This window comes from Bradysia coprophila (assembly GCF_014529535.1).
Source record: "Bradysia coprophila strain Holo2 chromosome X unlocalized genomic scaffold, BU_Bcop_v1 contig_44, whole genome shotgun sequence".
Classification (NCBI taxonomy): Eukaryota; Metazoa; Arthropoda; class Insecta; order Diptera; family Sciaridae; genus Bradysia; species Bradysia coprophila.
This window is the reverse complement of record NW_023503337.1, coordinates 495133-506621: the sequence shown is the minus strand read 5'-3', so window position 1 is coordinate 506621 and position 11489 is coordinate 495133. Positions and strand designations below refer to the sequence as shown.

At 34.6% G+C, this 11489-nt stretch overlaps 1 long non-coding RNA gene across 1 annotated transcript; it reads left to right on the top strand.

The window, feature by feature from the left end:
• Positions 1-9160: 9160 nt before the first annotated feature.
• Positions 9161-9687, top strand: LOC119070000. Its single transcript, XR_005086444.1, has 3 exons — positions 9161-9446; positions 9505-9558; positions 9636-9687. It is a non-coding gene; the product is annotated as an uncharacterized LOC119070000 (long non-coding RNA).
• Positions 9688-11489: the final 1802 nt, after the last annotated feature.

Below are 11489 nucleotides of genomic sequence, written 5' to 3'. Positions count from 1 at the left end.
ATTATAGATGTAGAACAATACTCAGACTAAAAATAAATTTACATTTTTCCGTTCGCAAATTCTTCTGACGAAATCTAAGTTTCATACTATTAAAATGCTATTTGCAAAAAATGTAAGAAACTTAACATGCAAAAATCTGTAGCTGTGGAAAAAACCATTCAAATTTCAAATCTGTTAATTAAACGCATCCTTTACTATCTGACAGATTGAAATTTTGAAATGTCTCGAAATACTAAAAACTGTGCATTTCATTTTTGAAGAAACTGTAACTCAAAGACATAAATTTGTAATTTTTGTAAATTTCGATGCAAAATCTTTATATAAATAGTTCTTGCTGAGAATCATACATGGCATATTCGGTATCATTGGAAAGCTTAGACTACTACTTTAACAAGGTATATTGTGTTGAAATATTCCAACCGACAAAGTATGGGAGTAGCCAAAGTTCACCGAGGGTAGCAAAAAAGTGACTTTTCTGAAAATGTACCAAAAGAGACCAATTTCAAAATTTTTTTATTGTTATTCGAAAGAGCACATTACTCTAGTCTAGAAACGCTATTAAAGTGCTGGATCGGGAACTTCGTCGAGGAGGCATCACTCCTTATAGAGGTGGAATTTTCGACTTTCAGCTTCTATTGCTCTGCGACCAAATAACCGAGAGCAATAATTTTTACATGGTTGTTCTTAGAATTTGTCCCTCCACCGATTCCAGTTTCAAACACTGGTCCAGCAACTTCCGCGGAGCCAGGCGACGATATTCCTAGTTCTCAGAAACGGCTCAGCGGTTGCGCCTGCAACATGTGCCATTGGATAGTACACGCCTCCCTTAACTCAGCTATGAAAAGAACCGAGATGGAAGTCGACATGTTTATTTAAAGTTCGTTCAGCCCCACCGTGAATAGCTGTGTAATTTATATATAGCTGTGAACCACATTTCAAATCTATCACGAGAAATAAAAAAAAATTCCCAAACTTTCATGAATTTTGCGGTCACCCATCCAAGTACTAACCGCGCCGATTGATGCTTAACCTGAGAATCCGACCGTCATCTATGCTGCTGATGTGCTAATTTTGCTTATGCTTTAACACGTTCTTATTTCGAAGCGTTGCTACGGCAATATAAATCCTGCAGCTATATTATGCGGCACACAGCCTAATTCAAGTGTGTAGTTTTTATATTTTACTTTTGTGAGTTGTCACTACAAGGATTGTTCTAGGTTCTGAAAAATAGTGAATTGAAACCGCGCGAAGAATCACGAATTCAATTATTTTCTGTGAAATGACGAGTTTGGTTTTTACGATTTGGCTAATTAACTAATTCGTTTCTAATGCAGTGAAATTTCTGATATTCTCATTCGTCTATGTTTCTACAGATTCTGACTATATTAAAAAGGTATTACAGTAATCTGATCATCATGCTTCATTACAATCAGCCAAGATATTTTAGAACAGTTTTTGTTTGTATATTAACATTGAGTCCGACTTGAATGCATGGTCCCATACTTTTTCTCATATGCAGCACACAGCTATATTTTTCATACGTCAAATATGCGTTACACAGCTATGATATAGAGTACACAGCTACAATATGCAGATCCTAGCTATTTAGCTCTGTAATCCATAATATAGTTGTGTAACTCATATTGCACGTAAATAATATAAATAATGTTAATAGAATATGCGTTCAGTAGCTATATTTTTATAAGTCTTCCAGCTATATTATAAAAACTACAGCTATATTATAAGTTACACAGCCTTTATCAAAATTCACGGATTTTCCGTATACAAAGCACCTGCGTCATTCTTCTGTTTGTCATAATATATTCCTAACATGCTTAGTGCCCGATAGTTTTTTGAAACCATTTTTGAAAGAGGGTCTGGATTTCGTATCGTACATAATGTGCTGCCAAACATGGCCTTAACATGCCCTAATTTTAAAACATATTTTTTCTGAACGAGTGAATAGTAAAAGGATGACAAATAAAAACTTAAACTCAACTCAATTAAAGTTTGTACTTGGTTAGCATTCTACAGTTAAAGAGTGTCGTTTCACTCACACGTTCGTGTGGAATTGAAGAAACGTAAAGACAAACGCTACTTCTATGTGGTGGAATACGTATGGAACAAATAAAACGAAAACAACAAACGAAACCCACCAAAATTACATTTTTATGATGCGATCAGTTTAAAACCTAGAACAACATAGATTTTTTTTTTGTTTTCGCTATCATGAAATTTTCCAGGATTTTTCTTTGAAGCTTCCTTTGAGTCAAAACGAGAATTGCTTTATTTAACAACCCTATCGAATGTCGATGAACCACCAGTGAGAAGCACGGTGTCTCCCTAGTACTAGTAATGGTATTATCAGACAACACTTGGATACATTAAAAGACAAGTTACCGAATAACTCCAGGTCTGGCATTTATAAGATCTGCCAATAATGTAATCGAGAATATTTTGGACTTTCGTGTAGATGCATTAAAGTAGGGTTCCCATTCTTTTTAGAGGACATGTCCTCTTTTTCGTCTCGTTCTTCTTTTTTACAAAAATTCTAAGAACATCACTTTTTTGACGATGCAATCTGTTGTGTTTTTAGATAAAATGGCGAAAAGTGATGGAAAAATTTAAGAATTTTTGGAAATTAAATTTCCGTAAAATAGGCCCTGAACAAGGGGTTATTCACTAGAACTATTTGAGCTTATCATAAATATCAATTTCATTAATTTTATGTAAATGATAATCATATTATCTGGTTTTCATTATCAGCGAGATAATTATCAAAATTTTGCAATTGTTAATTTTCTCAGAAGTATCATCACATAGAGGATTCGATAAGAAATGTATCTGACTCACATTTCACTTTTCAAATAAAAAAAAATTGTTCGAGACGTGAATCGAACCCGTGCCCTCATGCACACAGAGCACGCACTCAACAAACTATACAAACGGGTCATATGCCATGAATTGGTTACACTGGGATGTGAAAAAACATTCAACGTAACATGAGTTACAAAATTTCTTATCATCCTGTTACACCTTTAAAATATCTTATGTGAAGCGGGATATTATCTTAGATAATATGCTAATGTCGGTTTAAAAAAAAAAAATCAGGCTAAGAGTTGAACCTGGGACCATGCGTGTAAAAAGAGAACGCGCTAACGTCAGACCTATCCAGACAACTGATGATGTCGCTTTTTACGACTATTTTTAGATAATTTTTAATGTTGAGCTCAAAAAAATCTTTTCAATGAAAAACTCACACAAACTCACTTGTTATTAAATAGAGTTGAAATCAAGATCGTACGCATTAACGATAAAATGTGCATAATGTGTACATTCGCTGTACCTGATACATATACAATTTTGCTGTTAGAAATCAGATGCTTTTTTACACGAGGATTGCATGGAAGTATTTCAAAAATTAAACGAGAGAGTTTATCTCATTAATTTTCAATAAAAAAGGGCTTTATCTGACACAGTTCCATTTTGTATCGCTGCTCTAGAGACGCTTAGTTTAAATAAGATCAATGGTTTCGCCATTTAACCAAAAGTCCGTAATCGCTTACATTCCGCAGCTATGTATTCGCGACGAAATTTTTAGTGTGCTTTTATACTTGTGAAGTCTTTGGATAAAAAGAAACTGTGCACTAGAAATAGTGGATCACTTTTATGTCAACGCCTCTGTCATCTAAACTGACGAAAGTTTTAGTGATAGCTAGAAATAGATCTACGTTTTGTAAAAGACAGCTCTATAGAAGTATGTCTCTTCAGAAGAACTATTCGTCATGATAATTAGAGATTAGAGATCACATCTTTTTAGGGTTGAATTTCTAGGAAGGAAGTTTAAATAAACAATATCACAACGCAAATTTTTAGACATCCTAAGATTTTGGGTTGGGTGACTTCATTTGAATTTAGCAAAGGGTGCTCTTATTATCCGAAATATTGTAATCCAGGTACTTCTACCAAATTGTAAAAGCAAAGTTATTCGTTTTCATTCGTTCATTGATATTTTTTCAAGAAAATTACGTTGTTTTCGACAACCTTTTCTATTCCTGTAAAAACCGGTATTCAAGCTAGTAAAAGCGGTATTCGGGATCCCGGTATTATCGGTTTTACCGAAACCGTTTTTACAGAAATCGAAATCCCTTCCCTAGTGAGCTATACACGTTACACATTCACTTGCCTCCCTGTGACCACCCACTATTCATTAGCCACACACACAAAAATGTAAGTTTGACCACAAAATACATTAAAGATTCGCAGAAATTGACCAAAAGTTGTAAAATTTACAAAGATTTACAAAATTTGCATGATTCTTTTCGTTTGGACGCTTATTATCTGCCAACTAACGACAGATAGCAATGTACTTCAAGCATGAGTGCGCACAAAACACTGTAAAAATCACATCATAAAAAAGAGTACTCTATTTGGCCGTTGACTATGATCACTTTTGCTTGAAGTGCGTTGCAAATAGGCATTACTGTATTTCATACAACATTTTATATCGGGATTAAGGGCAATACCTTTCTAATGTTTGATAAAGTAATGACGACGATTTTTTTTAATGGTATTCAACCGTAGATTATGCTACCACTCTATAATAAACATTGAAGTTAGCTTTCACCATTTTACCATTCTTATCATATCATTGGATCTTCGACACTCAGTCTATATAATAAATATTATGCACCTGTGTCCAAACGTTTATTTTGACGAGTTGGTAATTGTGATCCTTAGCCGAAGGCGATGCAAAGATAAACACAAACTCCCTCTCCAAGTTGATGGATAATGTTAGTCTTACCACACATAGACATATAAAAACACTTTTGTTCTCAGACTATCCAAATTTACAGACGTTTAGGCTCTTCCAAAATTAGTCGCTCATTACTTCCACGTGATTGGCATGCGTCATCATTACTCACGTTCTCCCAAATCGAAAATGCAAAAATTATAAAAAAAAATATTTGGTTAAAAAGAAAAAAATGAAAATAAAAGGTAGATCTAGGAAACACGTGACGATATTGTACGTTAATAGAAAACAGTAAGAGAATGTGACGGTACAGTAAGAGAAAATATAAAATAAACATTTAACAACGTTACTAACATCCAACTTATCCTACATGTGAGATATCCACATTGTTTATACCGTAGCATATGGAGTGAATAACATAGAATTGGATTGAAATTGTTTGTTCTTGTAATTCTCAATCTGTAGAAAGTAAAAATAAAGGAACACAAATTTATTCAAATTGTTCGGTGATCGGTACTCAATATGTGTAGTGTGGGAGTTTCCACTGTATTATGTTGTATTCTCTGTCTGTGAGATTCCCCCAGCGAACGTATGATTGTGATTGTGTTGCTGTCGTGTTTATAATGCACTCTAGTGAAAAGTAAAGCTTTTCAGGTGTGAAACTTTTGATTTCTGGTGCAACCTATAGTCGGTTACCGAAGTTAACTTGAAGCCTCAAGGTGCGGTCTCCATGAATTGAATATCTTTCGACGAAAGTGGCTTTCCAAAATTTTCAAATCAGCGGATTCTGTCGTAATGTGGTTCCGTAGGTGTGCAAGGTCTTTGTGGGTACTCTAATAGTCTACACTGAATTTTCACCAAACCAACCCATAGTTCTATAATCTATATTCCGATTTTCAACATTAAATTCTATAATCTAGTTGAAAACGTTTGTAAAACACGCATTCTAAATTAATTATTCATTCGGTAAGACGTGTTTGTCTCTGCCAATTTTTCGGTACTTTGGTACCTCGATCCTGCAGTGATAACAGTGATGATGTGTTTTGATCATTGGAAAATGCAAAAAATGTCGAAAAGTTCCTTGTGTCATGTCACACTCTCTGAAATAATATTGTCCTAATACGCAAATCCACCAATGGAATGCGAGTTGTAAGTAACCGTTAGGTTGGTCATTCAACCGGCACCCTTTTAATTAACCTATCAATTACCTAATTAAAATATGCTTTCTGGATATTAGGTCAACCATTGAATACTACTACAACACTTTATTGTAATTGATTCTTTAATTAATGGAAGTGATGATAATATGCACATGCATACGCACAAGGTATGTCGTAAGTCTTCTTTTAATCTCCTGATCCATTAGTTTATTTAAATTTGGAATTGGAGATGAAAAAATATCCGAATATCGACAAATCGAGTATTTTAAATAAGGGTTTTGTGTATAACATCATAACAATATCTAGACTACTATCACACTGAAAAAGGAATTCTTAGAGAAAGTAAAGCCAAAGAGAACTATTAGATCATCCGAGGGGTAAAAATGAATGTAAGATATCAAATTATGTACGGTGTTTGAACTTGCGTCACAGCATTTTCAGCCGTAGCTAGAGGTAATGAGTAATAAAAGTTGAGGTAAAGTATGTGAAAACCAAATAGAAGTGACGATATTACCATTACCACATCGATTATTGTCGAATAAACATCGAGAATGTCATACATCAGACAATATTTCCATGTTAACCGAATAATCGCCGCGACCTTTTTCGTAATAAAAATGTTCGGATTATGGCCCTATAAGTTGAAGGAATCTGGGCATCAGATCGAACACAGTATTGTTGCAATTATTTACTCAATTTTCTTACCAATCGTAATGCTAATCACCTTTATGTATGCCGGTTCGGATCTGTTTGATGTAACATGGAAAGTGAGTGACGTGTTCAAAAGTGTACCCCTACAGTTAATTGTGATATTTTATGCATACATGTCGATTTTTTCGTACCTACTTCTGTATATTGTTCAACATTCCCACTCCAAAAGAGTTAAACTTGCATCCCGTCAATTTGAAATGGTTGCTAAATGCATGCGACAATACACTACAGAATATGTGGACATTCAACCATTCGTTAATAAATTTATACTCAGAACTGTAGTCTATGATCTGTTGAACTTTTCGGTATTTGTCTACAATATGACCTGGTATTCGGATGTCATAAAATCCAGACCATACTTGACGCTATTCGTTTATTTTCCAATTTATACTGTTAGATTGATTACAAATGTCTTTTATGGCGGAATTCTGTTCTTCAATGTTCTGCATAAACAACTAAACCGGAGCTTCAAGAAAATACTGCTCAATGAACAGACAAAAGAATTCGTGACAGTTGAATTGGAGCTTGAAAAAGCTTCTTTGCTTTATGTACAGCTGACCAAGGCATTGAGAGCTTTTAATTTAGTTTTTAATTTTCAAATATCATTATGGATCTTCTCTCAACTAATTATGGTGACAATCGACCTTTTTTACCAATATGTCGCAATTGTACAGTTAGCTGCAAACGATAGTAGCTACGTTGCTGAACGACATTTTGTGATTTTTATATCGACAATTTTTTCAATTTACGAATTATTGACAATCGCATTCGCTTGCAATTCACTGGTTAGGGAGGTATGACATCTGGACGCCAATTTAATATCTTCTCCCGCTTAAAGTGTTTCTCTTGCAGGCTCAACTAACAACCGTAATTTTTCATAAATGGAACGACACAAAATTAAAAAATGTACGCAACTAAACTGGATACTCATTGAGCATTGCTTAACAATTTTTTGTTTCGTTAAGGGAAATCGATTCTACAGTGCGCGACAGAAACCTGCCCACAAAAATTTGAGTTTTCGATTTTTCGTTTGAAAAGTAGTTTTTCGGAGTCTATGTGCTGCTAGAATTATTTGTCGGTCGATTGCTTTCGTGCTCCGTACAATTGACCAACCCTACATTTTCCACAGATTCAATTTGAGATTTTTCCAGGTCGACATACTCTCGATTCGGATTTTATTAAACAAGCTGAGGATTACTGATTGTGGCATGTTTGAAATAGATCTAAGAACGATGAATTCGGTACGTTTCTCTCTTCGTAGGAGCTCTTCTCTCCAAAATCAATTTTTTAAATTCTTTTTTGCAGGCTTTGTCGACAGTATTTTCATATTTTGTCATATTACTACAATTTGAATTAAACATGCGAGATAGTGCAGAAAATAAATCAAATTGAGATTACATTTGCGAATGAATCTAATTTAATCATTCACTAAATGAACGGGTAGGAACTTGTTGCTGAAGACTTCTCTATCTCTATTCTCCTTCTTCGTTTTGTCACTATCCACCAATCCTTTTCTAGTTTTTACCACCTGAAGTTCATTCGATACAAAGTACTTTTTAGAGTGTTACACGATTCGTGTACCATTGTGAAATAAGCGAAAATGACATTATGTCGTCTTCAACAGCGGGATTGTCCCTCTGTGTCAATTGCGTTCGAATCCGTCACCAGAACACTGCGTTTTATAATTTAAGCGTAAGTTACTCGTTTCTATGAAAATTTTGTATGACAGAACTTGCGTCACTTCATTATCAGCCGTGTTCACCTTAATTAATAGGAATGAATAATGAATTTTGAATCCAAGTATTTCTTAATTAGATAAAAGCAACGATATCATTCGTACTGCGATTATTATCAAATAAACATCGAAAATGTCATACATCCGACAATATTTCCATGTTAACCGAATAATCGCCACGACCTTTTTCATAGTAACAATTTTTGGATTGTGGCCCTATAAGTTGAAGGTATCTGGGCATCAGATCGAACACAGTATTTTTCCAATTATTTACTCAATTTTCTTACCAATCGTTCTGCTCATCGCTTACATGTTTACTGGTTCGGAACTGTTTGATGTAACTTGGAAAGTGAAAGAAGTGTTCAATAGTTTGCCTCTACAACTAATTGTAATATTTTATTCGTACATGGTGATTGTTTGTTACCTAATTTCATATATTGGGCAGCACTTGCAATATAAAAGAATAAAAATTGCCTACCATATGTGTAACCGGATAGCTAGTTTCATTAGACGATACAGTACAGAATATTTGGACATTCAACCATTTGTTAATAAATTTATGTTCAGAACTGCAGTCTACGACCTATTGAACTTTTCGATGTTTTTCTACAATTTGACTTGGTCTTCGCACATTATAAAATCGAAGCCATACTTGGCGTTTTTCGTTTATTTTCCAATTTACACCGTTAGATTGATTACAAATGTCTTTTATGGCGGAATTCTGTTCTTCAATGTTCTCTATACACAACTAAACCGGAGCTTCAATAAAATACTGCTCGGTCAACAGACAAAAGGAATCGGAACAGCAGAGATTGAGCTTGAAAAAGCTTCGTTCCTTTATGTACAGCTGACCAAGGCGTTGAGAGCTTTTAATTTAGTTTTCAATTTTCAAATTACAATGAGGATCTTCACACAGCTAATTATGTTGACCACTCAACTGTTTTACCAATATGTCGCAATTGTGCAGTTAGCTGCAAATGATAGTAGCTACGTTGCTCAACAACATTTTGTGATGTTTACATCGACCGTCTTTTCAATGTACGAATTATTGACAATCGCATTTGCTTGCAATTCACTGGTTAGGGAGGTATGACATCTGAACGCTAATATAATACCCTTTTCTGTTAACAGAGTTTCTTTTACAGGCTCAACTAACAGCCGTAATTTTTCATAAACGGAATGATTCAAAATTGAAAAATGTACGCAACAAAACTGGATACTCACTCAACTATATCCCGATCCCCCTGACCATAGATTCAATTTGTGATTTTTCCAGGTCGACATATTCTCGACTTGGATTTTATTAAACAAGCTGAGGATTACTGATTGTGGCATGTTTGAATTAGATCTAAGAACGATGTATTCGGTACGTTTCTTCTTTCGTATGAGCTCTTCTGTTCAAACTCTATCTTTTCGTTCTTCGTAGACATTCTCGACAATACTTTCATATTGTGTCATTTTGATACAATTTGAATTAACCATAAAGGATAGTGCTGCACTTAAATCGAATTGAAATTACCGTTCTGAATATTAGTAGCGAATAATAGCATCGCTTGTTGAATTGGAGAGAAATGGCCTAATTTCACTACTGGAATGAACCGAAGAATCATCCTTTATTCTGATGCATCATTGACTTTGGAAATGAAGGAAACAACTAGACAAAATCATGTCTCTTAAGAACATAACTTTTTTAGCTGAAGATAGGGGCTACATTTCCAATACTCAAAATATGAAATTTCAAATGTATTGGAGTTTACGTGCTAGTGGGAATAAACGCAAAAACCCACTTCTAAGTACGTAAGTAATGGAATAGTTACAGCTTGGATCTATTTAAACAATTTGAAAGCACTAACACCCACCTGAAGTAGTTGCAAAAGACGTTGCAAAATTGGTAAAAGGATAACTGTTTCTTGCAACAACTTCGAAACGTCGAAAGTAGCCTGAAGTAGTTGACAGAGTTGCACAATTTGTAAAAGAAAAATATTTTTTGCAACAAGTTTTGCTACTACTTCAAAACGCTGGAGTGGCAAGTCTGATATATTTTTTTGAGTGTGAAATACCTAAGACCTATCTCAATATCTTAATTTCTACGCCTTAGAACATCAGTTATGATCCGCTAAACCATATAAAATCAATTTGAAGGTGCGATGATGGATTCTCGATATTTTTAGGCAATCAGTGGTGAAATCGGTGAAATGTGCACCTATATGATTTGATGCTTGCCAACTACTTTCAACAGTTTTCATGTTTCTTTAACTACCGATAGAACATGTTTACTTCCGCAGCCTATGATCTACTATTACTCAAAAACGTAAGGTAAAGATTCTCAGCCGGAAGTAAGATAAATCATTACAGTTTTGCACATTTAAATGAACCGTCATACGGTACAATTAAATGTGCAAAAATGTACTTCACTTTGTTCAGTAAAAAAAATCGTTTTGTTATTACTATTGGAAATGTAATTGAATTTGAAGTTTAGATTCTCCTAAAATTAGACTCCATTGTTTCCTTCGAATTACTTTACTTTCTCTAAATACTTACGTCACAGCGTGTTGGAAAGGAGCCTAATGTTCAAACGTTGTTATTATCGCACTGATTGTATTTTATTATCAATAAAAAAAACTGATTTTTAATATAAGAATAGATGAAATCAGTGCACGAACGCCAACGATTTCATCCACAGCAACATAACCAACTCGATTTTACATATAAATGTTGATGAAATTATGTCTCTTGGGATGCATTTTGACAGTAATTTGACACTTCGTATGGCCTTGGAACAAACCTGTATGAAATCAGTGCTACTTGTTCAATGTTGACCACGCTAGCCTGTGACCGTTATCGATATCTGAGGTCGAAACAGCATATTTTGTCTCACTTAACGTGATCCATGGGAGCGAAGGGAATTGATTTCTCTGTTCGTTTTTGGTTTTTTGTTCCTTTTTTGGTTCTTTTTAGAAGTTTATTCTTAGGCATTTCCGCTGGGGTTTTTTTAGTGATGCCAAACGTCCTGTATGTATAAAGACGCATCGCCAGCCGAAATAAATTTGCAGCAATTTTGTTTTATTGTCTCTTTTTGGTTCCCCGAACAAAGAGAATGGAAATGTGTGTGTATGTTTTGGTGATTGAA